The 23937-nt window shown below is 46.3% G+C and overlaps 1 pseudogene; it reads left to right on the top strand.

Moving 5' to 3' along the window:
* The first annotated feature begins 9555 nt into the window (after positions 1-9555).
* On the top strand, positions 9556-12634 carry LOC113129734 (uncharacterized; annotated as a pseudogene).
* The last annotated feature ends 11303 nt before the right edge of the window (positions 12635-23937 follow it).

The following is a 23937-nucleotide window of genomic DNA, read 5'->3' as shown; positions in this document are numbered from 1 at the left end:
TTCTCCTGGAAGCCAGATGCCTCATCCTCAATCACAAAGCTTTGAGAGAAGCTGCAAGGAGTGACCTGTCCATTTGCTGATTTCACAAAGATATGTTTATCACCTCTTGTCACTCCAGGAATTCTGTCCCTCAATACTGTTCTGTCTGCTCCTGTATCACACAAAAATTTTATTTTTACTCCATTAATTTTTAACATTCTGATGGGCATTACTTTGTTCTCTTTTGCATTATAATAAGTCTCCACAATTTCACTAAGATCCAATTCTTCAGTATTTGAGGGGTCTAGTCATGCATTAAGGTTATGGGGCTCAGGTCTATTGTACTCATCTGATCTCCTGTATCCTCCCTTATTCTGCCTCCGTTGATCACATTCTCATGCAAAATGACCTGGCTGACCACAATTGTAACATACTTCATCCTTTTGCTCTTCTTCCTTGTACCTATCTCCTCGCCTCTTAAAACCTCCTCTACCTCTGACACCTCTTCTGAATCCACCTCTACTGAACCTTTGAGGACCCCCTCTAGCTCCGCCACTGCTCATCACGTCCAGAAGTGCAAACACAGCAGCCTGTGACTGTTGCTTTGACTTGTGCTTTTGCATGTCCTGTGCATGTTGTGCATAATTCATTATCTGAGTGACTCCATCTGTAGGAGTATTAATGTTGAGTTTTCGTATGTGATGCGTAATGGAAGGGCGGAAACCACTCAGCAGGGCCTGCTTTAACTGCTGCTGATAGGCTGAACCAGGGGCCTCCTCAGGTTCCAATCCACTGTTTGCTTTAAACACTTCCTCTAACCTTCCTCTGTATTCCTGTACATCCTCATCATCTTTCTGTTTACACTGAGCAATAGCTTGGTAATCAGGAGGTTTAACAAATGCTACTTGTATTCTATCCATCAATGCTGTAACTTGATTACCTAGCACTGGGTCTCCAGGAGGTAGGACCACTCCGGCTGGGGTCCGCCCTGTGTATCCTCTCCTCACTCCCCCATACCTATGCCCCATACCTATGCCCCATACCTATGGGAGGTGGGTCGGGGCGGGGCCCAGGCCACGGCCCACCACCCTGGGAATTTTTAAATGGGTTTGAATCGGACATTGCTGCTGCTAATGTTTGAACCTCATTAACCAGGGGACTGTACAAATTTCCCGTTCTAGTGCGACTGGGGCTATATAGGGCAGGTCCCACTATCCCGCTGGGGGGGACCGGGGGAGCCGGTGTTACTACTGACTCCGCTGCCCCCGCCTCAGCCGCAGCCGCTGCTGCGGCTTGTGCAAGCAGACGTCTCTGGTGCTCTCTGCGTTCTTCCTGTTGAATTAGTGCTTGTGGGCGCCCTACAAAATCAGCTGGATCTTCTTGGAGAGCTGCTATGAGGGAGTTTTTATCACCTTTCTTCTTATCTTTTTCTCTTTTTGCCTGCATTCCACAAAGCCGTCTCCTTTCTGCCATTTAACAGCTTCTATAATTTGTAATTTAAATTTATCAGTTTTCTTAGGTTCTGCTATAGCCATTTCTGCTTTCAATTGAGTTACCAATTTATCGCATGCGCAGGTTTCCAGTTTCCCAGAAAACTCATACCTTTTCTTCCATTCACTCAAATATCTTACTGATCCGGGGGAATAGGTATTCATAAATTTAGGATCCCCCGTTAATTGGGGTTTACTGTTTCTCTTTCCCATAGTTGCAACTTGGCACAAGCAAACGATCAGTCACAACAGCGTGGGGATCGTCCACTGTATCAGGCTTCTACAGGTACTAATTACCTGTGGATACAGCCGTCCACCACACTCAACTTTTCAATTTTTACTTGTGCCCAACAAATAACACACAGTTTCAGTGGGAAGTGACACCGTTCTACTCGGTTGGCAATTGCCTGTCTAACGTTCCCTTTTCATCAACAAACAAACAAATACGCATTCACATTCACTCCACACTACTGTTTAATATGCCCTCCTAGTGTCCCTGACACCGGAAATACCTCAACCATGTCCCTGACAGGTGAATTTAATTTGCCATGGTCTTTTATTCCTCTGACAGATATCAAGTGGTCTTGTCTAACAGTTTTCACCGTCCGTGCATTCGAATCAATCTGATTCTAATCCCGCTCTGCAACGGTATTTAGTTTAGACTCGCACGTTATTTTTTCTGACGTCCATTCACACAGTTTCACCCACGGATCTTTACCTGATTTGACACGAAGATTGCCTCCACGGTTTCCGTCAGACAGCAGGGCTGAGAGGATGTTTCCAGACGGGGATCCGCCGACCTCCCAACGAATTCACATGGGTGGATTTTCTCCAGCCGTCTAACGGCTGACTCTGCAGAGATTCACGGCGTCCTCGTCCTCCTCTTCATCCAAACTGTCGTATTGGAAACCGGGCGGAAACACCAAATAAATATGTCAGGTTTACGCTACACTGACATGGTACTTTTCCTGAAGGCAATGAAACACACGACAACTTTGTACAGAGTATATGCCTGAAAGTGAAAACGCCTCAGTTGCAGACGAAGAGAAGAGACTTAATTCTATCCCCCATGCGACTTTTACCCTCCTTCACCTCTTTTCACTGAGCAGTCCTTTATTTTTATAGTGGGGAACAAACCAGACACAGGATGCATGGCTGTAGTGAGAAGCTTCAGTTCATCATGGGTCATAAGGTTATGTGGGTTATCTGGAAAAACAGGCAGCTGTTTAAACATCTTACACAAACATCCTGTCTTCAAATCCTGTTACACAATGGCAACAGTTGAACTTTTGACCTCATGACCCCAACAAGCAGAGTTCGAAAAGTCCTTGTTTATCCAGGTAAGCAGGTGTATTTCGTCCATCTTGTTGGGTAGAGAGCAGAGGTTTGCCAGATGTATGCTGGGCAGCGCTGTCCTGAGGCCGCGCTGACGAAGTTTCACCAACGCACCAGCGCGCTTCCTGCGTTTGCGCTTCTCAGCCGCTCCGCCAACTGAAAAGCTCCACAAACGTCCGAGTGTACAAAATTGGAGGAAAAATATAATAATATATAATAAATATATAATATATAACAAAACAACTGGAGAGCTCCAGAACGAGGCAGCCATCCGCAGCGCCATCTTGTAGGAATGTAATTCTTCAGTCGGGAAAATTTCCCATGAGGCTGAGGCAGCTAATGTATGTGATCTTAAAAATGAGATGAAAAATCTCAGAGATAGTTGGGATGCTGTCTTCTCCTTGATTGCCATTCAGATGGGTGCCACCTAAATTTAATAAGGAGCTGGGCCATGAGAGGAAGAGAAAGAGATTATCTGATGAGACCCCTGGCCCTGAAGAAGCTCAGAAAGACAGTGCTGACAAAGTGACACTTTTTTTCACTGCCATGGACCACATTATCTGTGATTTGGACACATGCTTCCAAACACCTGCAAGCATTGTAGAGGAATTTGCTGCCATAATAAAGGTGGGGCAGTTGAGTGACTGTGAAATTGCAAATGTGTGCCAGCCACTCATAAGTAAGTATACCAGGGACCTCACACCTGAGTTTGAGGATGAAATCATGCCATTTTTTCAGCCACTTTCCCATCTGGTTGTTCTCCTCTTGCTCTCCTAAATGCAATTCATAAAATGCAACTCCAGAGCATTTTTGGAAAGGTGTGTATTGCCCTGAGGATCTTTTGCACTCTTCCTGTCACTATTGCCAGTGGAGAGAGAGTATTTAGCAAGCTTAAACTGATAAAAAAAACTTGAGATCAACCATGTCTCAGGAGAGGTTGAACAACCTTGCTATACTGTCCATTGAAAGCCAGTTGGCTTTAAGACTGGATTTTAAGGATTTGATTGAGGATTTTGCCAGCAAGAAGGCCAGGCATTTGGCCTTTGGCATTTAAGACACTGGCCAGTTAAACAAAAGACTATTTCCAATTTATTTATGTTGTGTGTAATTTATTTTTAAAAGTCATTGTTGCAATGTATTGCATTTTGCACTCTGTTTGTTTAATATATTTGGTTGAAGATTTTGCAAGAAGGCCAGGGTTTTGCCATTTAAGTCACTAGCAGGTTAAAGACCATTTCTAATTTATTATTGTGACACATTGATTGTTAAGTCACTGTTGTAGTGTATTGCAAATTGCACTTTTTTATACATAGTTTATATTTTTTTGTGTTTGTAATGCAAGTTTAAGAATGTTGCATTTTTCAGTTATGTTTGTACTTTATTACTGTATTACTATACTTTATTTTTGTATAACATTTACATTTGCACAATAAATCATCTGCTAGCTACAGCTATGGTTGTTCTCTGACTGAATACTGATATGTTGTGGTCAAAACAAATAATAAAAGGCAGAGGTCAGTACTATGACTAAACTGCAGACAAAGATTTTGTATATCTAGCTTGGTTTGTATGTTTGGTGCAGAGTGGGTGAGGTAGGGGGCCCAACTTCAAATTTTTTCATAGGGCCCAAAACTGCAAGCGGCGCCCCTGGGTTAGTGGATAGAGGAGAGAGAAAAGAACAGCAACAATAAACAACAAATAGACACTGCAGATTGGTGGGGTCAGTAACTGCACATCAGCAATATACAGTTCCAGGATCACAGATACAGAGTTAGAGAGAGAGAGAGAGGACAGAGAGAGAAAGAGAGAGCACATACTACAGGAGAGAGAAGGAACAAAGTTAGAAATTGAAAGTGGCATAGAAATTTGAGAGGAGAGGAGAATGGGGAGACAGAAGAGAAAGACTCTGGGAACCACAAGTAGACCTGCACTCTGACAGTGAAGTGCTCTATGATGATGATATGGTACTATGGGTTCTTTAAGGTATGAAGAAGCTTGATCATGTCTGTATGTGAGGAGAAGGATTTTAAATTCTATTCTGAATTTTACAGGGAGCCAATGAAGAGAAGCTAATATAAGAGAAATATGATCTCTCTTGCTAGCTCCTGTCAGGACTCTGGTTGCAACACTGGGGCATCCTGATAGTAATGACTTACAGTAATCTAGACTTGCATGGACTAGTTTTTCAATGTCATTTGAGACAGGATGTTCCTAATTTTGGCAATATTGTCTCAAGTGAAAGAAGGCAGTTCTAGAAACTTGTTTTATGTATGAATTACAGGACATATCTTGGTCCAAAACAACTTCAAGGTTTTTCACAGTAGTGTTGGAGGCCAGAGCTATGTCATCTAAAGTAGCTATTTTGTTAGATAAGAGATTTCTGAAGTTTTTAGGCCCAAATACAACTTCTGTTTTCTGTGAATTTAACCCTCTGGGGTCGACGCATGCGCCGGCGCGTTTTGGCGCATCTTTTCCTGATAAGGCCGAAACAAACTTAAATGATCTTACAGATAAAAGAAGTATATCATTCAAATCTGTAAAGGGTCTAGTTTTAGTGGTATTATATATAGTTTTTTTTAAATAAAGAAAGCCGACAGGGAGCGCTCTCGGCCTTTTCTGTCTCTGCCATTTCTCTTCACAGACGTCTAAATAAAACAACCAGAATCTCAGCGAATACTTGGCTCATAAAAATAAGAATTATATGGCTAGAAAGCTTGAAATGTTTTCTTTTAAGTGAAACAATTCAAGTCGAAAACAAATCATCACTTTTTATTTAATCCGTATGAACGTAAGGAGAAGTCCGTTTTTTCCTGTCTCACCTCATTACAGGTAATTCAGTCCCGCCTTGTACACTGTCCACTGTTCACATGTAAATAATCTCGGGTGAGCCAGGTAAATATGTGCACACCCCCGAGAAATGACATAAAACGTCAAACTTCATCATAGAATTTACTCACTTTTTCTGCGCGTTTAGATGATGGCACATCACGGACGTGAAGAAGCGCTTCTTATATTCAACACAGAGACAAACAGTTTAGTTTGTCCTCAGAGTAAAAACACTGATTTTAACTCAAATGAGGATCGTTTGGCTCCTCATTGTTTTGTGTCAGGTACGGGAAATCAGAGGACCAATCATGCCACACACTTAAATACTTGCAACGAGTTTATTCACAAGAAACAATGAGGGAGCTGGAGATTTGAATGGTGACCGTGGAGTATTGCGGGGAGAATCCGGGGGGAGTCGACAGGGGTTTGGCTTGCGCCTAGGCCCACACCAGGTAATTCCACGGGGAGTCTAGGTTGATGGATGGAGAAAACCGGGTCTGGGTCCGCAGAGCAATATCTCACGGTGCAGAGGAATCTTGGTCAGAGATCCGTGTAGCGGCAGAACACAAAACCTTGGTCCCTTGGGCATAAAGCAAAACACCTCCAAAACAAAACTCAAGTAGAAGGTGGAGGGCAAAACACATTAATCAGTTCTCTTTTAAGTCTTCAGGGAAAAACACATTAATCAGTTCTCTTTAAGTCCTCACGCCGTTCTTCAGAAAACGAGCAAAGAGTTAATGATTTCACAGACTGTCTCTGATGGACTGTTACGGGAATTACCAGCGGGAGTGTGACGGCGTGAGACGGTCCGATGCCCCTGGATCGGAATGTAGCTCCTTCGTGAGATCCTGCTGAAGAAACCAGTGAAGCGTCTCGGTGCAATCCTTCGAAAGACGAAGCAGACAATCCCGCACTTGACTGTGGCAGCCGAGGAGGATATATGCTGAGGGATCCTGAAAGAGAGACAGGTGAGTAGAGTTGCCTACTAATGACCGGAAGTCCGGGAAGCCTAAACGCACGGGGAAAATTCAAAACAAGAGTCGGCTGGGAACCTATGTTCCTAGTCGTGACAGTTTTGTATTGTGCTGCACTAATCCGTCCCATCTACATTGACTGAAAGGCTCATTATGCGCGCCTTTGTCTGGTCGTTCAGTGCGTCTCTTGTGTTCTCAGGTAAATCACATGACTATTCATCCTCAGACACACCCTCTTGCATATGGCCTTTCTGGACAAAAAGTGTCTTAGAAAATTTAAATCAGTGTATTGTTTACTGTGAATGTGTGAACAAGATGACATTCACAGCACTCTGAAGTAAACACTTTAGCCTACAACATGCAGGTCTCCAAAGTCTTGTGAACCAATGTTCTGTTTGTGTTTTATGGTCTTATTTCAGTGAGTAAAAAATTGTAGTTTTTCACTAGCCATGCATAAACACTTTTTTCTCAAAAACACAATAATGTATAAACTTGAAGCTCACATATTATTGTAGCCAATTTTGTGCTGATTACAGTGTTATCAGACTTTAGACATTAATATGTTTAAAAAACACTGAAAAAAAGCACAAATGTCAGGAAATGTCAAAATTTGTCCAGGCCCCAAAACCCCCCTCAGACCCCAGAGGGTTAACTCACACCTCCGAGAGAACTTCTACCAGATCCCGGGGGAGGCTGGCGACATTGAGTCCGAATGGACCATGTTTTCCACCTCCATTGTCGACGCGGTGGCTAGGAGCTGTGGCCGTAAGGTTTCGGGTGCCTGTCGTGGCGGCAATCCCCGAACCCGGTGGTGGACATCAGAGGTAAGGGATGCCGTCAAGCTGAAGAAGGAGTCCTATCGAGATTGGTTGGCTTGTGGGACTTCCGAAGCAGCTGACAGGTACCACAGGGCCAAGCGTGCTGCAGCCCAGGCGGTGATGGAGGCAAAAACTCGGGTATGGGAGGAGTTCGGTGAGGCCATGGAGAAGGACTACCTGTCGGCCCCGAAGAAATTCTGGCAAACCGTCCGGCGCCTCAGGAGGGGGAAGCAGTGCTCTACCAATGCTGTTTACAGTGGAAGTGGTGAGCTGCTGACCTCGACTGGGGATATTGTCGGATGGTGGAAGGAATACTTCGAGGATCTCCTCAATCCCGTCAACACGTCTTCCATAAGGGAAGCAGGGGCTGGGGATTCGGAGGCTGGTCCATCCATCACCCAAGCCGAAGTCACTGAGGTAGTTCGGCAGCTCCTCAGTGGCAAAGCACCGGGGGTGGAGAGATCCGTCCCGAGTACCTCAAGTCTCTGGATATTGTTGGGCTGTCATGGCTGACACGCCTGTGCAACATCGCGTGGCGTTCGGGGACAGTACCCCTGGATTGGCAGACCGGGGTGGTGGTTCCTCTTTTTAAGAAGGGGGACCGGAGGGTGTGTTCCAACTACAGAAATTACACTCCTCAGCCTCCCGGGGAAAGTCTATGCCAAGGTGCTGGAGAGGAGGATCCGGCCGATGGTCGAACATCGGTTCCTCTCGGTCACCTGGGAGGAGCTCGGAGTAGAGCCGCTGCTCCTCCACATCGAGAGGAGTCAGTTGAGGTGGCTCGGGCATCTGTTTCGGATGCCTCCTGGGCGCCTTCCTGGGGAGGTGTTCCGGGCATGTCCCACCGGGAGGAGGCCCCGGGGAAGACCCAGGACACGCTGGAGGGACTATGTCTCCCGCCTGGCCTGGGAACGCCTCGGTGTCCCCCCGGAAGAGCTGGAGGAAGTGTCCAGGGAGAAGGAAGTCTGGGTATCCCTGATTCGGCTACTGCCCCCGATAAGCGGTAGAAGATGGATGGATGGAGTATGTAGTTCTATTTCATCCCTGCTGACTGCCAGAGGCGGTGCTAAAGCACTGGATGATCATCCTTGCGCATGCGCAGGCTGAGTATTAATAAAAACAAAGTCACCTGTGACCCTCCGGTGACGTCCCGGTGACCTGGTGAATCTATACGATCACGTGACACCGGAGGCTCAGTCCCTTTTGTTCTTCTCGCGCGCAGGTTTGCTGTATGTGTATGTGTGGTTATCATTACATGACACTGCTTACTTGCATTTGCTTGTCGCCAGGAGCCTCGTGACTATTACAGTCGGAGCTGCGGGTGCATCTCGCCCTCCAGGGGCTGCGCAAGCTAAATTAATATTATAATTTAACCGGAACAGGTAAGTAAATTTGTGTTGTATATATATTGGCCGTAGCGTGTACTGCTCTGCCAATTATATTAAATTGAACGTTTTTTTTTTTTCCCAGTTGGTGACGGTCGTTTTCATCCCCTCTCCCAAACTGTGGTTTTGTGTTGCTTGTGTAGACATGTACGGCTTGCCTAAGTTACTTACGTGCATTGCCGGGCTCGGCATTGTTTAGCTGTGATATCAGCAGTGACGTTTTACTGTTTGCCTTGATTTAACCTTATAATTATTAATTCCGATTGTTTCCGAATCATCAGTGGCGTTTTCAGCTCGACGTGACTTTGGAAACGCGGAGTAGTGTTGCAGACTGGCCTTGCTGATTGTCAGCCGCATTTTTTGAGTCAACAGTGGCGCTTCCTGCTCGACCCGACTTTCTGAAAAGGCGTTTCCTCAACTCACTCCACCTTCATATATATTTCATTATCGCACAATGCTTGAATCCTTGTGCTGTAGGACCTGTTTTCAGACCCTCGAACCTGAGGATGGGCATGATTTTTGTCCTTCCTGTCTTGGTGTGGACCATCTCAAGGAAGCACTATCTGACAACGCATGTATCAACTGCAGTATTTTGCCCCGATCCGTACGGACAGCCCGCTTGGCTGCATTTCAACAGCCTACTGACTGGTTGGCGGATGGGCAGTTGAGCCCGTTGCCACCGGGCCAGACTGCGGGTTTAAAGCGTACCGCTGCAGCGGGGGCGTCCGTTCCGACTAAGCGAACGAGGATGGAGAGCTCCGGAAAATTGTCTGCTCGGGTGGACCATCTTACTACGGAGTTGGCTCAGATGAGAACCCTTCTCCAGAATATTCAGACGGCTGGCAACCGTGGGACCACTGTCTGTGAAGAAGATGCCATCTCATTGGCAGCATCTGATACATATTTTCATGAAGGTCCAGTAGCTATGAGCTCTAGGACTTCAGAATCGGGCTCCCATGCCTCTACAAGTTCTCAGGGTGGCGGGAATGAATCTGCGGCTTCGGCCATCCGTACGGCTCTTGCCCGCTTGCAGCTGGACATTCCACAGGCACAATCAGCTACTTCCAGTGCCTTCTTTAGACGGCAGGATGCCGTGTCATGCTTTGCTGTTCCCCCTTCGGAGGAATATGTGAACTACATGCCTGTTGGACAGACATTAAGGCATTTTCACGACCTACATCGGATGGACGGATTTTGGCGTCAATGCAGGATGCTCCAAAATTTGGATTAGGCCATATGCCAGCAGTTGAACCGGCTATAGCCTCTCTGATTGTGGCCCCAGATGAGGCTCTGAGGACTAATGCCAGCTACCCACGACCGCAATGTCGTATTACAGATGACCTGCTATGCAAGGCATATGACGCGGGGGCACGTATGGGCCGTATTGGGAATTCCCTATCCCATTTGCTTTTGGGTCTCTCAGCCTCACTGGAGACCTCTCCAGTTGATGCGCCGACACATAGTTTGGTCGACGCTTCCCTGCAGGCCTTTGCGTTTATGTCCAGGGAGCTTGGACGTCTACTCTCCACGCTGACGCAGGCTCGACGTCAGGTATGGCTGGCACAGTCGCCCCTGACGGAGGCTTGCAGAAAGACCCTGAGGAGCGTTCCCGCAGTCCCAGGGGAACTTTTTGGTGCTGCTGCGCTCGAGGCTCTGGAGCGTACAGCTCAGGCTACACGGACAAGACAACAGCTGGCTGGTCTTCATAGGCAGACCCCTCTGCATACTGGCAATAGTGTGGTCACTACTACTCACCGGGGATACTCCTGACTCCTTTGTGGAACCTCAGTGACCGGTGGTCAGACCAGCCCATAACCAACGAAACCAGGTCCGGGCTCCAACCTTGCGTCTTCCTCGGGCAGTACCACCTGCTGCAGCCCCCCAGGCCTTCCAAGGGCCAGTGGACCCGGAAATGATACGTCCGGGCCGGTTATTTTACCCCGGAACAACTCAGTTACTGGGCCATTCACACCCCAGACGCCTGGGTGCTATCCACCTTGTCTCAGGGATACCACTTACAATTCCGACGCCGGCCCCCCATTTCTGGCCAGGTCAGGATTACTATCATCCACAATCTGGCAAAGGCTCGGGCTTCGAGTCGAGAAATCTCTACCCTGCTGGCCAAGGGTGCTATAGTGCCTGTGGACCCCCTGACAGATCCAGGGGGCTTTTATTCAATGTATTTTCTTGTACCAAACAAGACAGGCGATCTACGCCCGATTTTAGACCTGAGAGATCTGAATCTGTTTTTAAAGGTGATTCCTTTCCACATGTTGAGCACCAAGGAGGTGCTGCAGGCAATTTCCTGAGGCGATTGGTTCACTTCCATCGACCTGAAGGATGCCTACTTTCATGTGCCAATTGCACCTTGTCATTGGCAGTTCCTCCATTTTGCCTTTCAGGGGAGACACTTCCAATTCAGGGTTCTTCCGTTCGGACTGTCTCTGTCCCCCAGGGTTTTCACCAGGTGTGTGGCAGTGACCCTGTCTCCCCTGCAGGCACAAGGCTTAAAAATTCTCCCTTACCTGGACGACTGGCTGATTTGTGCACCGACCCGCGATCAGGCCCTTCGGGACACACAGACGGTGCTAGAACATATAGGCCGTTTAGGCCTACAGGTGAACTTCGACAAGAGCAACCTGACTCCCTCTCAGGAAGCGACCTGAACACTGTCACTATGGCCGCTTGCCCCTCACCGCAACGCGTCAGCAATATTCTGGAAATGCTCCCTGCATTCTAACATTGCAGGATGTTGCCTTTCATCCACTATCTTCGCCTCCTTGGCAGACTGACAGCTGCTGCCAGCGTAGTGCCTCTCGGGCTGCTTTCGCTGCGCCCCTTGCAACGGTGGCTGAACGGCCTGCACCTAGACCCCACAAGACAAGCGCACAGATGCAGAATGCTGCGAGTGTCGTCTCAATGTCTCATATCCCTGTCGCAGTGGAGAGACATAACATACATTATAAAAGGGGTTCCCCTAGGTGCTCTCCCCTCTGGGAGGGAGCTTGTCTATACAGATGCATCTCTCACGGGCTGGGGAGCAGCATGGCAAGGGCAAATAACACAAGGTACGTGGTCCCCACAGCAAAAAAGAGAACATCAATGTACTGGAATTGATCGCTGTGCGGTTGGCCCTACAGCACTTCCTCCTAGATCTGCGAGGCAGGCATATCTTGGTGCGGTCCGACAACACCTCTGTGGTCTATCATATCAACCACCTCGGAGGGACCAGATCGATGAAGCTGATGCTATGGACTCAAGAGCTGCTAACTTGGGCAGCTTCTCATTTTCTCAGTCTGAGAGCAGTTCATATTCCAGGGACACAGAACCAGGTAGCGGATTAACTGTCCCGTCAGACACCGCTACCAGGGGAATGGAAACTCCACCCAGAAGTGGTGAAGTACATTTGGGAAGTTTACGGCAGAGCAGAGGTGGATATTTTTGCCTCGAAAGAGACAGCACACTGCCCTCTCTGGTTTTCCCTAACAGACAGCAGCAGCCCACTGGGCCAGGACGCACTAGCGCACGACTGGCCCAAGGTTCTCCTTTATGCCTTCCCACCACTGTCACTAATATTCCCAACACTCCTGAGAGTCTTTCAGAAGGGACACAGACTGATCTTGGTGGCTCCCTTCTGGCCAGGGAGGACTTGGTTTCCACTGCTGCGCAGACTCTGCTGTGGCTTGCCGAAACGCCTCCCCCTCAGGAGAGATCTCCTTTCCCAGCTGGGGGGCCGGGTACTACATCCCAACCCCGATCGCCTCCAGCTATGGGTTTGGCCACTGCAGGGCCCGGCACTTCCTTTTCAGAGTACCTTGGGGAAGTAGGTCATACGATAAGTAATGCACGAGCACCGTCCACACACCTGTTGTATACCAACAAGTGGAAGTTTTTTGATGGTTGGTGTCGGGGCAAGGGACTGGATCCTGTACGCTGCCCGGTCTCATCCATCCTAGCGTTTTTACAGGAACTCCTTAATCAGGGACGTTCTCCATCTACTCTGAAAGTATATGTCGCAGCAATTTCCTGTTGGCATGATAAAGTGGACGGTGGTACCATTGGCCGCAGCAAGCACATCTCCTTATTCTTGCAAGGTGCCCGACGACTGCACCCACCTAAGCGCCCCATAGCACCGACATGGGATCTCTCATTGGTGCTTAATACTCTGCGGGGCCCCCCATTTGAGCCCTTGGCAGACATAGATCTTAAGTGGCTGTCGATGAAGACGGCATTTCTTTTGGCGATTGCTTCAGCAAAACGTGTGGGAGAACTGCACGCACTATCAGTGCACGAGTCCTGTTGTCGGTGGAACCCTGATGGTTCGGAAGTCACACTCTGGCCCAATGCATCATTTTATTCCTAAGGTGGCCTCATCAGTTGGCCACATTCGTCCACTGCAGCTTGCTCGTTTCGACACAGGGACCCCGTCTGAACCACTGTGCCCCGTTCGTGCGCTTGAGAAATATATTAGGGCAACGGCAGCTGTTCGGAAATCTGATGGACTGTTTGTGTGCTCGCAAAGGTCAGGCACTCTCAAAACAATGCCTTGCACACTGGGTGGTCAATGTCATAACCCAGGCTTATGCCTCACAGGGTGAGCTACCACCACCTGGAGTGAGGTGCCATTCTACCAGGAGCCTCACGACCTCGTGGGCTGCAATGAATGGAGTGCCTCTGGATATCATATGCGAGGCGGCATCCTGGACGTCTACGGACACCTTTGCCAAATTCTATAGGGTGAATGTGGTTACACCCCAGCCATTAGAAGGGATTCTGCGACGGCACCCTTCATTCTAGTGAGATGGCTACGATTCTAAGGTCTAAGGATTCCTCGTGACCATGTTGGTATAAGTCATCCAGTGCTTTAAGCACCACCTCTGGCGGTCAGTAGGGATGAAATAGAACGAGAGTTACGACTGTAACTACGGTTCTATGAATCCCAGATGACCGCCAGAGCACTCGCTCCCTCAGAATCTTCGTGTTTTCGTGAGAAGTGCAAGGGACTGAGCCTCCGATGTCACATGATCTTATAGATTCGCCAGGTCACCGGGGCATCACCGGAGGGTCACAGGTGACTTTGTTTTTATTAATACTCGGCCTGCGCATGCGCAAGGATGATCATCCAGTGCTTTAAGCACCGCCTCTGGCGGTCATCCGGGATTCATAGAACTGTAGTTACAGTCATAACTCTCGTTCTAGTTTAACGGAAAGCTTTTTTATATGTTAATAAACTGTTTTTCCAGGCTATTAAAAATTTCTCTAAATTTGTGGAACGCCACTTCCTTTCCAGCCTTCGTGATGCCTGCTTTTTAAGGTACGAATATGTAAATTATACCATGGGGCTAATCTCCTCTGATTCACCAGGACGCGGGCCATTTACGCCCCCTCCCACCGGCCTGCAAGTGACGTCAAAAATATAAGGCAATCCGGTTCGCAAAAATATTATTTTTTACACCCGCGCTGGTCTTTAGCAGTTTATTTTTTGTTTGGCTGTGAACAAAAATATGTCTTGTTCCTAACCGAAAAGGAAAGTGGATGATGAACATAGACAGTTTCAGGAAAGATGGACACTGCAGTATTTTTTTGTGGAGTTTAATGGAAATGTCACCTGTCTGATATGCAAAGAAAAAGTTGCCGTTATAAAGGAATTCAATCTCAAGCGTCATTACTCGACTAAACACGGAGACCAATATGACAAGTACCAAGAAGACGAGAGACAAAAAAACGAGGCACACAGTTGCAGAGAGCGCTAACGTCCCAGCAGTCTTTTCCACAGAGCCAAAAAGGATGCTGATGCTGCAGTTGAAGCGAATTATGTGGTGAGTGAGATGATCGCTAAAGCAGGAAAACCATTCACTGAAGGGCAGTTTATGAAGGACTGTATGTTGAAGGTCGCTGATATTCTATGTCCAGAAAAGAACATGTTCAACAATCTCTCGATCGGCAAATACAGTCGCAGAGCAGATTACAGAGTTATCGAGCGACCTCTATGATCAGCTACGCGGGAAAGGTAGAGTTTTCACTGCATACTCTGTGGCGCTTGACGAAAGCACAGTCAAAACTGACAATGCTCAGCTAGCTATTTTCATCAGGGGTATTAATGATCAGTTTGAGGACAGATGAATTGCTGAGTTTGTGTCCAAATCTACTTCAGGAATTTGATCAGCGTTTTGTTGACTTCAAGACACACCGTGACACTTTCCAGCTGTTTGCAGACCCCTTCTCAGCTGATGTGGAGAGTGTCCCAAATTTGTTGCAAATGAACTTAATGACTTGCAATGTAACAGTGAGGTAAAAACTACACTGCACAGTTTCTGAGAGAATTACCTTCATGTTTCCCAGAGCTGTCTAAAGTGTTCAGTCGGTTAATGTGCCTTTTTGGAAGCACATATTTGTGTGACAAACTTTTCTCAATTATGAACTTCAATAAATGCAAGTTCAAGTCCAGGCTTAGTCCAGGCTCATCTTGAAACTGTACTCAGGGTTTCAACTGTGAACTCCATCAGGGCAAACGTGGCTCAGTTGTGTGAGCAGAAGTGCTGCCAAGTGTCTAGCAAGAAACAGAATAGTTTGGAAATGTATTCAGGGATCGCAGTTGTTGAGTGTAAGGTAAGGAACTACACCATTTTGATAATTTACTGTTAAAATAGGTAAAGGTTAAAAATGAAAAACTATATAACATAATGCGTAATTTAACATAATTTAACAGCAATGTGAGCAAACATCTCAGCAGTTAAAGTAAATTTCCAGAAATTTTGTGCGTTCTTCTTGTGCTTGAATATTAAAATAGCCCTCCCATGAGATGTCACAGCAATGGCCCCAATTTGAGTTTGAGACCCCTGTAGTAGAGCATGGAATGCTAAAAATCCCAGCCATTAAATGTACACACAAGTCTTTCATTGTAGTTTAACAAATAGTTAATATGCAGTCTATCTATCTATCTGTCTATCTATCTATCTGCTTCAGCCTATCCCAGCTCTCTTCAGATGAAAGGCAGGGATACACCAGGGGTCACCAGTCCATTGCAGGGCCTCTCTCTATATATATATATATATATATAGATATGATATCTACTTAAAATGATGCCAATCAGCTTGTATTGGATTTGTACTTTGATTTTTTAGTTTTAGACATGAAATCTATGTTCTAGTTAAAATAAGACAAACTGAAATGATCTTAAAGAATAGCAATATAAAATCTAAGTCTTTTAGTCATATCTCTTATTATGTTTATATGTACCAATTTTGGATTAGCAGTTTGGAAAAACTTTACCAAGAGTGCGTTGGACTGTTGTCACAAAACTGTAATAATATATGTAGTTTTGGGACAGTGCCACTAAAGGATGTTGAAATCATGTTCTTGACATTTAGTAATTTTTCAATTTTTAGTTAAGAGTAGTTAACAATTTACTATTTGAAAATAAATTACATGAAATATTTTTTTAAACATTAGTTACTATTAACATTTAGAATCAGTATTGTTTTAGGAGAACAAAATGGGAATAACAAAAGACATGAAGTGGCTTCAGCAGAATTATATCCTGGCATGAGAGGGCTTTTGGACCATGCATTTGGAGCATATAAGAATATCACAGAAATATCTAACACATAAAGCTAGGGAAAGAAATTCATTCATTCATTCATTATCTACACCTGCTTATTCCTAATTAGGGTCACAGGCATCTGCTGGGGCCTATCCCAGATCTCTATGGGCGAAAGGCAGGGGTACACCCTGAACAGGTCAGCAGTCCATCGACTAATCACACCAATCTGGACTAATGACCTAAATTTAATTTTATGATTCAGTCTTGGCCAAAGTCAAGTTGAATTTATGACCCAGTTCATGCTCTTCTCTTGAGTGCTTCCTCTATAAATGTCATGATTCCCCTTTGGGACTTGGGACCTTTATTTTCTAAGAGACTTCCGTTTCCCTCGAACTGGTCCCCGGCAGCTTTACACTCCAATTGACTTTATGAGTTTCACCTGTTTTCAATCACCTTTGTGTTCTTCCCCTACAAATACTTCCCTGCTTCCCTTTGTTGGTGCGGAAGCATTGTATTGTACGTGCATGAGTGCAGTATGTTGATTGCTGAGATATTACAAATATCCTTTGTATCTTGGTTACTGCTTCTCTTCGCCGTCTCGTTCAGACAATTTATGTTTACCATGACATTTGATTGCCTTTTGTGTTTTCCCTGAGCCCTGCGAAATCCCAGGGAAATAAAGCCTGCTTCCTTGTCCTGCACTTGGGTCCTATCACTCCTTCTTCTCTCCAGCATCCCGCACCATCAACACTTAACAATAAATGGGGCAGAACTAACGGATGACTATGGGAAGAAGCCAACTGCACTAGTGAATGGAACATAGGAATCCTTTCAGAGCCATTTGTGAATGTGAAAATAAGGCCCCTTTTAATCTTGACTATATTTCAGCAAGATGTGATGTAATAAGAAAAGATCTTTCTAGGGCAATTTAGTAGTATATAATGGTTTATGTGGCGGGGGCTATTAAGGGGGGTCACTTTTTATGGCCGTTATTTATGACAGTCATAAAGATAATAAACCATAAAATCGTCCTCATGCTCCCCACCCACCGGGCGGCGCGATTTTCCTATTGGTCATGACGTTACTCATGGGATGTGTCAGTTACGTTGTATAAATGTAGGTGTATGTGGGTCATTCAGTATGATTTTATCTAAGTTCGACATCGAGCAACCATGGGTAGCAGCGGAATCTCTAGTGACGTCGTTATCAGGGGCGGATGCGGCGGTGGGCGCGTCGCCGGAAACGGCGGGCGTGTCGACGGAAACGGTGACAGCGCGCATGCGTCGTGTGACCTAGGTACGTGTCCCGCGATCATTCCTGGCGCGCCAATCAAACGTCGTAGAAGGCATGTGTCTGACGATGCTGCAGGCCCCCGCGTTTGGCTGTACGAGGGTTCGCTAGGGTATGTTTACGAGTTTAAATATAGTGAGGGGAGGGTTGTGTTTCTCGGGGAAAATGTGTGTACCGGGGAGCGGTGGGGTCAGGGAGGGTCGCGGGCTATGACTGTGGAGGACTGGATGATATTTCGCACTGAGATATGTACCGATCTCAACCACCGAGGCGCTGAGAACGATACTTATGTCATACAGTGGGCCAGTCCTGACAGTCAGCAGTTATTCAGGGTATTCGCCAATCGTTTTGATGCGCACGCGTCAGATTTCATTCTGATAAGAGTGTGTGATGACAGAGAGCAAATCGTATCGCGGCGTAATCATACAGAGTGGGACATACACCCCTATCCGGTGTGGTCTGGCGACAATATCTCATGGTTTAAGGACTTCTATTTTATCCAGTGAAGATTGACAATGCAATCGGCGAGGACAAGGGTATCTCAGATGCTAGTGGGGTTAGGAGATGCTTGCTTTATGATGACGTGGAATTTCCTGAGGAAATGTGTCTCTCGCCTGCTGAGCAAGGTGCGACCCAGAGCCTGTGAGACAGGACGGTAAGAATCTGCAGACCTATGCGGGGGTCAGGTGTGTGTGTTTGTGTGTGTGTGTGTGTGTGTGTGTGTGTGTGTGTGTGTGTGTGTGTGTGGTCAATAGTGTTTAACGTTGTATTTCATATTTCTAAAAAATAGAGATTGACGGGCCCATGACTCTGGAGGCGGAGCAGGAATTGTATCGCTGGATTCACCCAACATCAACGCCGCGCCCCAGAGATGAAGAGGAGTCAGCGGCCTTTGTAAAGATGATGGAGAATGGAGTAACGCATTTGCTGTACAGAGCGTTAGCTCAATGCTGGATCGACCGGGAGAAATGGTGCTGGGCCTGCGAGGTTGACTGTCTGTCCCAGGAAAACCACGAGTGTCTTTACGGGTTCCCTGCAGAATTCATGGAGCGTCGTTTTGACTTTGTTATGGAGAAGCTGTGGTCGGCCCGCTTCATTCCTGCTCTCTCAGCATACCTGCGCAAGAATGGGATGGCTGTCGAAAACGCCAGGATCGCAGGGGCTGCTGAAGTTATTCTGCAAAACCAAAAGACCTCAGAGAAACGCATCAAACCTGAAGAAGTCTGGGGCTTCAAGAATTTTGCTGAAATTGAAAATCTGTCAGTCCTCGTGGACACCTGGGCAGCAGGGGTAGTGTGAAAACAGCATTGTACCAAGTCTATCCGTTGTTATTGTGTTTTTTTCATTAAACGCCACTGTATTCATTAAATATCTGTGAAGCTCTCCATCATTACATGTTTTGATGTTTGTTCATTCATTGTGTATGTTTTATCATATAATACTGTCTGATATTTGTGAAGCTCTCCATCATTAAACGCCACTGTATTCATTAAACGCTACTGTATTCAATCATTAACACTGTGTGGGTACCATGCTGATGATTGTGAATAAAAAACATGAGCATTGAAAAGAAACTAGTCATTATTTTACACGATGGAGGGGGTGATGCACAGAATTTATCATGATCCATCCCACCCCGGTGGACTATCAGGCATTAATAAGCTGCGCAATGCAGTTAGAGTAGAGGTAGGGGCTAATCCTGCATTATCTGATGTCAAAAAATATCTATGGGGACAAGATGCTTACACTTTACACGCACCCAGCAGGAAAAATTTCCCCAGGCGACGAGTGTTGGTGGGAGGGATAGACCGACAGCATCAGTGTGATCTTGTAGACATGAGCGAATATGCATCAGAAAACGATAAAGTGCGCTATCTATTAATGTGCATCGATGTATTTTCAAAATATGCCTGGGTTCGCTGTCTAACATCAAAGAGCGGGCCTGTTGTAGCTGACGCATATAAGAGCATACTCGATGAAGGACGAGTGCCACTTAGGCTGCAGACTGACCATGGGACAGAGTTTCACAACCGTCACTTTAAACAGTTGTTGAAAAAGCACAACATTGTACTTTTCTCTACATATAACGAAACTAAAGCCAGCGTCGTGGAGAGGTTTAACAGAACGTTTAAAGGGCGGATGTGGCGCTATTTAACAGATGTTAATTCACGAAGATATATTGATAAAATAGACGATCTGGTGCGGGCATATAACACGGCATATCACAGGTCAATTAAAAGATCCCCAGTATCTGTGAATAGAGAAAATGAGAAAGAGGTGATCAAGACGCTGTACAGGACCAAGGATGAAATCCGCCCGCTACCATTCAAATTTGAGATAGGCGACACAGTAAGGATTTTAAAACATAGAGGGGTGTTCAGGAAGGGGTACCATCAGACATACACAGATGAAATTTTCACTATAAAAGGACGCCGACCGACAACCCCCGCTGTTTACAGACTTCAGGATTTATCTGGCGAGTCTGTGAAAGGGGGGTTTTATCAGGAGGAGCTGCAGCCGGTGATTGTAGATCCAGACAAACCCTATAAGATAGAGGAAATAAGAGCCAGACGCCGTGGCAAGTTTCTAGTAAAATGGCTCGGATGGCCCGAGAAATTTAACACCTGGGTGGATGGCAGAGATATCCAGAACATCTGAGAGAGAGATAAGCACCATAGGACAGTACGGTCACGCTGTAATCAAGAGCGACCCGGCGCCATCACCCTACAGCACTGTCAACTATCAAAACCTGGGGGGGTGGATTAACACCTACTGTGATCAGAGGCTGGAAGGATCAAAAGGAACATTTGTAAACAGTAGAGTGTCAGCATGGAGAAGCGCCGGGCTGCAAGCTTCCATGTAACTCTCCCAAGTAACGCATCGACAAAATTATATCCCAACAACAAGATTTGGTGTTACAGGGTACACTTAGCCAAGGCAATACAACTGGACGACACGTATGAAGTGGGGCTTTCAGAAATACAGTACCCCGCGACGTGGCGCAGCTTCCCCAAAGATGACGCATCTATTTTGATAAAAGCACCAAGAACCGGGAAGGAAAATACCATCACAATTCCTGTAGGACATTATGACAGTGTGGACAGAATAGCACAAGAATTCAACAACGCGTGTGCGCTAGACCCAGGCACTATGTTTATAAAAATGCGCTACAATCAGATTTCACACAGAGTCCAAATATCTGGTGCTGAAGGGCTGGTGCTGAAATTTAAAGGCCGGCTTGCCAGGATACTGGGGTTTGATCCAGATGAAGCAGCCCATAGTATCCCGACCTGGGCGAGAATATTCACAGCACCACACCCTGCGGATATCCATGTAGGATTGTATAATATCTTTGTATATTCAGACATTATCGAACATCAGCTGGTGGGTGACATGTGTGCCCCATTACTCAGATGCGTTAATATAACAGCGGAGAAACGAGGGAAAATACACACAGTCCACTTTGACAAGCCAGACTATACACGCCTCGCCAAACACCGGATCGATTGCATAGAGCTGTCGTTGAAAAATGACCAGGACGAACACATCCCTTTTCTCTTTGGAACGGTTATCGTGAAATTACATTTCCGCCCTGTGAGACCATGATGAGGTGCCCATACACGCCCGAAAACGGTGACAGGCTGCTGAGATATTATCAGAATCAGGCCGGTGGAGAGCTGCACGGGTTCGCGGGGGCCCACACCCAATACGGGAACGGGCTCGGTGGATTATTCCGGAACCTGTTTAGATGGGCGGTTCCGCTGCTCAGAAACGGTTTTAACCTCGCAAAGCCGCATTTAAAATCAGCAGCGGCTAATATTGCAGGAGATGTAATGAGTAATATTTCACGCAAGTTGATGAATGGGAAGCAGGAGGGGGGAGGTGTTGCTCTGTATAAGCCTAGGGGCCTTAAACGACCTCCTGGGGAGCCGGCTCACAGTCAGAGCAAAAAGGCGCGTAAAACAGCTAGTGGCTCTGTCAGACGGGGCAGAAAGGCTCCAGCTGTCAAGCGGCGCAGATCGAGATCTAACAGCAGAAGCGCGAGTAAAGACATATTTTAACAATGTCGCTCATTCACAACCAGTCCGCTGAATGTGTAAAGACTGAGCTGGATCTGTTCACGGTGCCATGTACACAAACGAGCATCGAAAAATATACATTCATTGAAATCCCCCCAGTCTCTGTGATCAACGACAACTCGCCTATTGATTCTTTCATCTCATGCAGCGGGGAAGATTACCTGGATCTAAATGATACTCATTTGTATTTACGCGTGAAAATCACAAATCCAGACGGGACAAACATTGGAAACGGTGTAGACGTGGGCTTTGTGAATTATCCAGGATGTACACTGTTTTCGCAGGTGGATGTGATGCTGGGTGACAGGTTAATCACCCAGGCATCAAACACATATCCTTATAGGGGTGTGATTGAATGCTTAATCAATTATGGCCGGGATACCCTGGAATCCCAGTTCAGCACCGCGCTATTTGTCAAGGACACCAGCGGCCACATGAATAATCATACCCTGGACGGTGAAAACAGGGGCTTAGGGGCCAGAGGCCGCTATACAGAAAACAGCAGGATTGTGGAATTAATTGCACCGGTGCATGTGGACCTGTTTTTTCAGGAAAAATTCCTGCTAAACGGACTCGACATTTCCATGAAATTCATAAGGGCGAAAGACGAATTCTGCCTGATGGCAGCGCCCAATACGCAATTCTGTGTTAAAATCCTGAGCGCCAGTCTTTTTGTGAAAAAGGTCACACTGTCACCTCAGGTAAAACTCGCACACAGCCGTGTGTTACAACACACAAATGCCAAATACAGCGTCGACAGAGTAGCGCTGAAAACACACTCGATTCCTCCCAGAACCCGAGTGTGCTGGCAGGACAATCTATATCTGGGTCAGATTCCTAAATTTGTCATCCTGGGTTTCGTCGACAATGAAGGGTTCACAGGGAGTTTCACCAGAAACCCATTTAATTTGAACATATGGACCTAGAGTACCTGTGTCTCTATGCTGACGGCCAGGCCCACCCCGCTAAGGCGTTTCAGCCCCACTTCCCCCGGGGTCAGTACGTGCGTGAATATTACCAGCTAATCCAGACAACCGGGCGCCATCTTAAAGACCGGGCGCTGTCGATCACGCGGGAGGATTTTGGCCAGGGTTATGCGCTGTTCTGCTTTAACCTGGAGCCTGATGGCGGGAGTGGGGGAAATGTGTCTTTAATCAAAACCGGAAATGTCCGCCTGGAAGTGAGATTCAGGACTCCCCTGGCACGCACCGTTAACTTAATCTGTTATGCAGTCTACGATTCAGTTATTGAAGTGTCAAACAGCAGACAGGTGTTGGTGGATTATTATGAGACATGAACACTATCGAATTGACTGGTGCTGCTAAAAAGATAATTGGCGACAGAACCTATTTTGTGGGCGTGAAGCCCTGTGACCATCTGACCAGGCTCAAAATAACCAACGTCCTGCCGCTCTGATTGTAAACACCGATCCTTCAACCTTACCCGGAGAGCACTGGGTGGCCATATATCTGCCAAGTGGTCGGCAAGCATATTTTTTTGACAGCTTCGGACACGCCCCAGACAGATTCAATCCCCATATTGGTCGGTTTCTCCTGAAAAACGCCAGCAGAGTGCTTTATTCACGTAGTCAGGTTCAGGCGCCCTTCTCTGTGACCTGTGGGGAGCACTGTCTGTTTTTCTTGAGCCACATCCAGAAAGGCATGAGCTACAGCAAGTTTATTAAAAAATATGGCAGCAACCTGGCTCGCATGACCAGAGGGTCTCAAGCTTTGTCGCTGGAATAGACCCTGCATCTGTACACAACAAGTTTACATGTGTTCAATGTGTAGTTCTGAGATGATAATAAATGATATTAAAGATAGTGTGTGTGTGTGTAATGAACCAGTACACTGCATGTTTAAATGTATTCAATGTGTATTTCTGAGATGATGATAATAAATGATATTGTTGTATATTGATTGTGGTGTGTTTTTATTTTAACAATGAGATAAAATAAGACCTAGTACACAGAAATACATTCAAAATGTTAGAAAATTTATTACAGGTCAGAAAATATTTCAAAAACACATACAGTAGGACAACAAATATTTCGTGAATACATTCAACAGGTCAGAAAATTTATTATGGGGTCACATTCAACAGGTCAAAAATCATTTCAAAAAATACATTCAACAGGTCAGGAAACATTTCAAAAATACATTCAACAGGTCAGAAAACATTTCAAAATACATTCACATATCAGAAAAACATTTAAAAA

This window comes from Mastacembelus armatus, unplaced genomic scaffold (genome assembly GCF_900324485.2).
Source record: "Mastacembelus armatus unplaced genomic scaffold, fMasArm1.2, whole genome shotgun sequence".
Taxonomy (NCBI): Eukaryota; Metazoa; Chordata; class Actinopteri; order Synbranchiformes; family Mastacembelidae; genus Mastacembelus; species Mastacembelus armatus.
The sequence above is the reverse complement of the archived record's forward strand: the minus strand, read 5'-3'. Positions and strand labels throughout refer to the sequence as shown.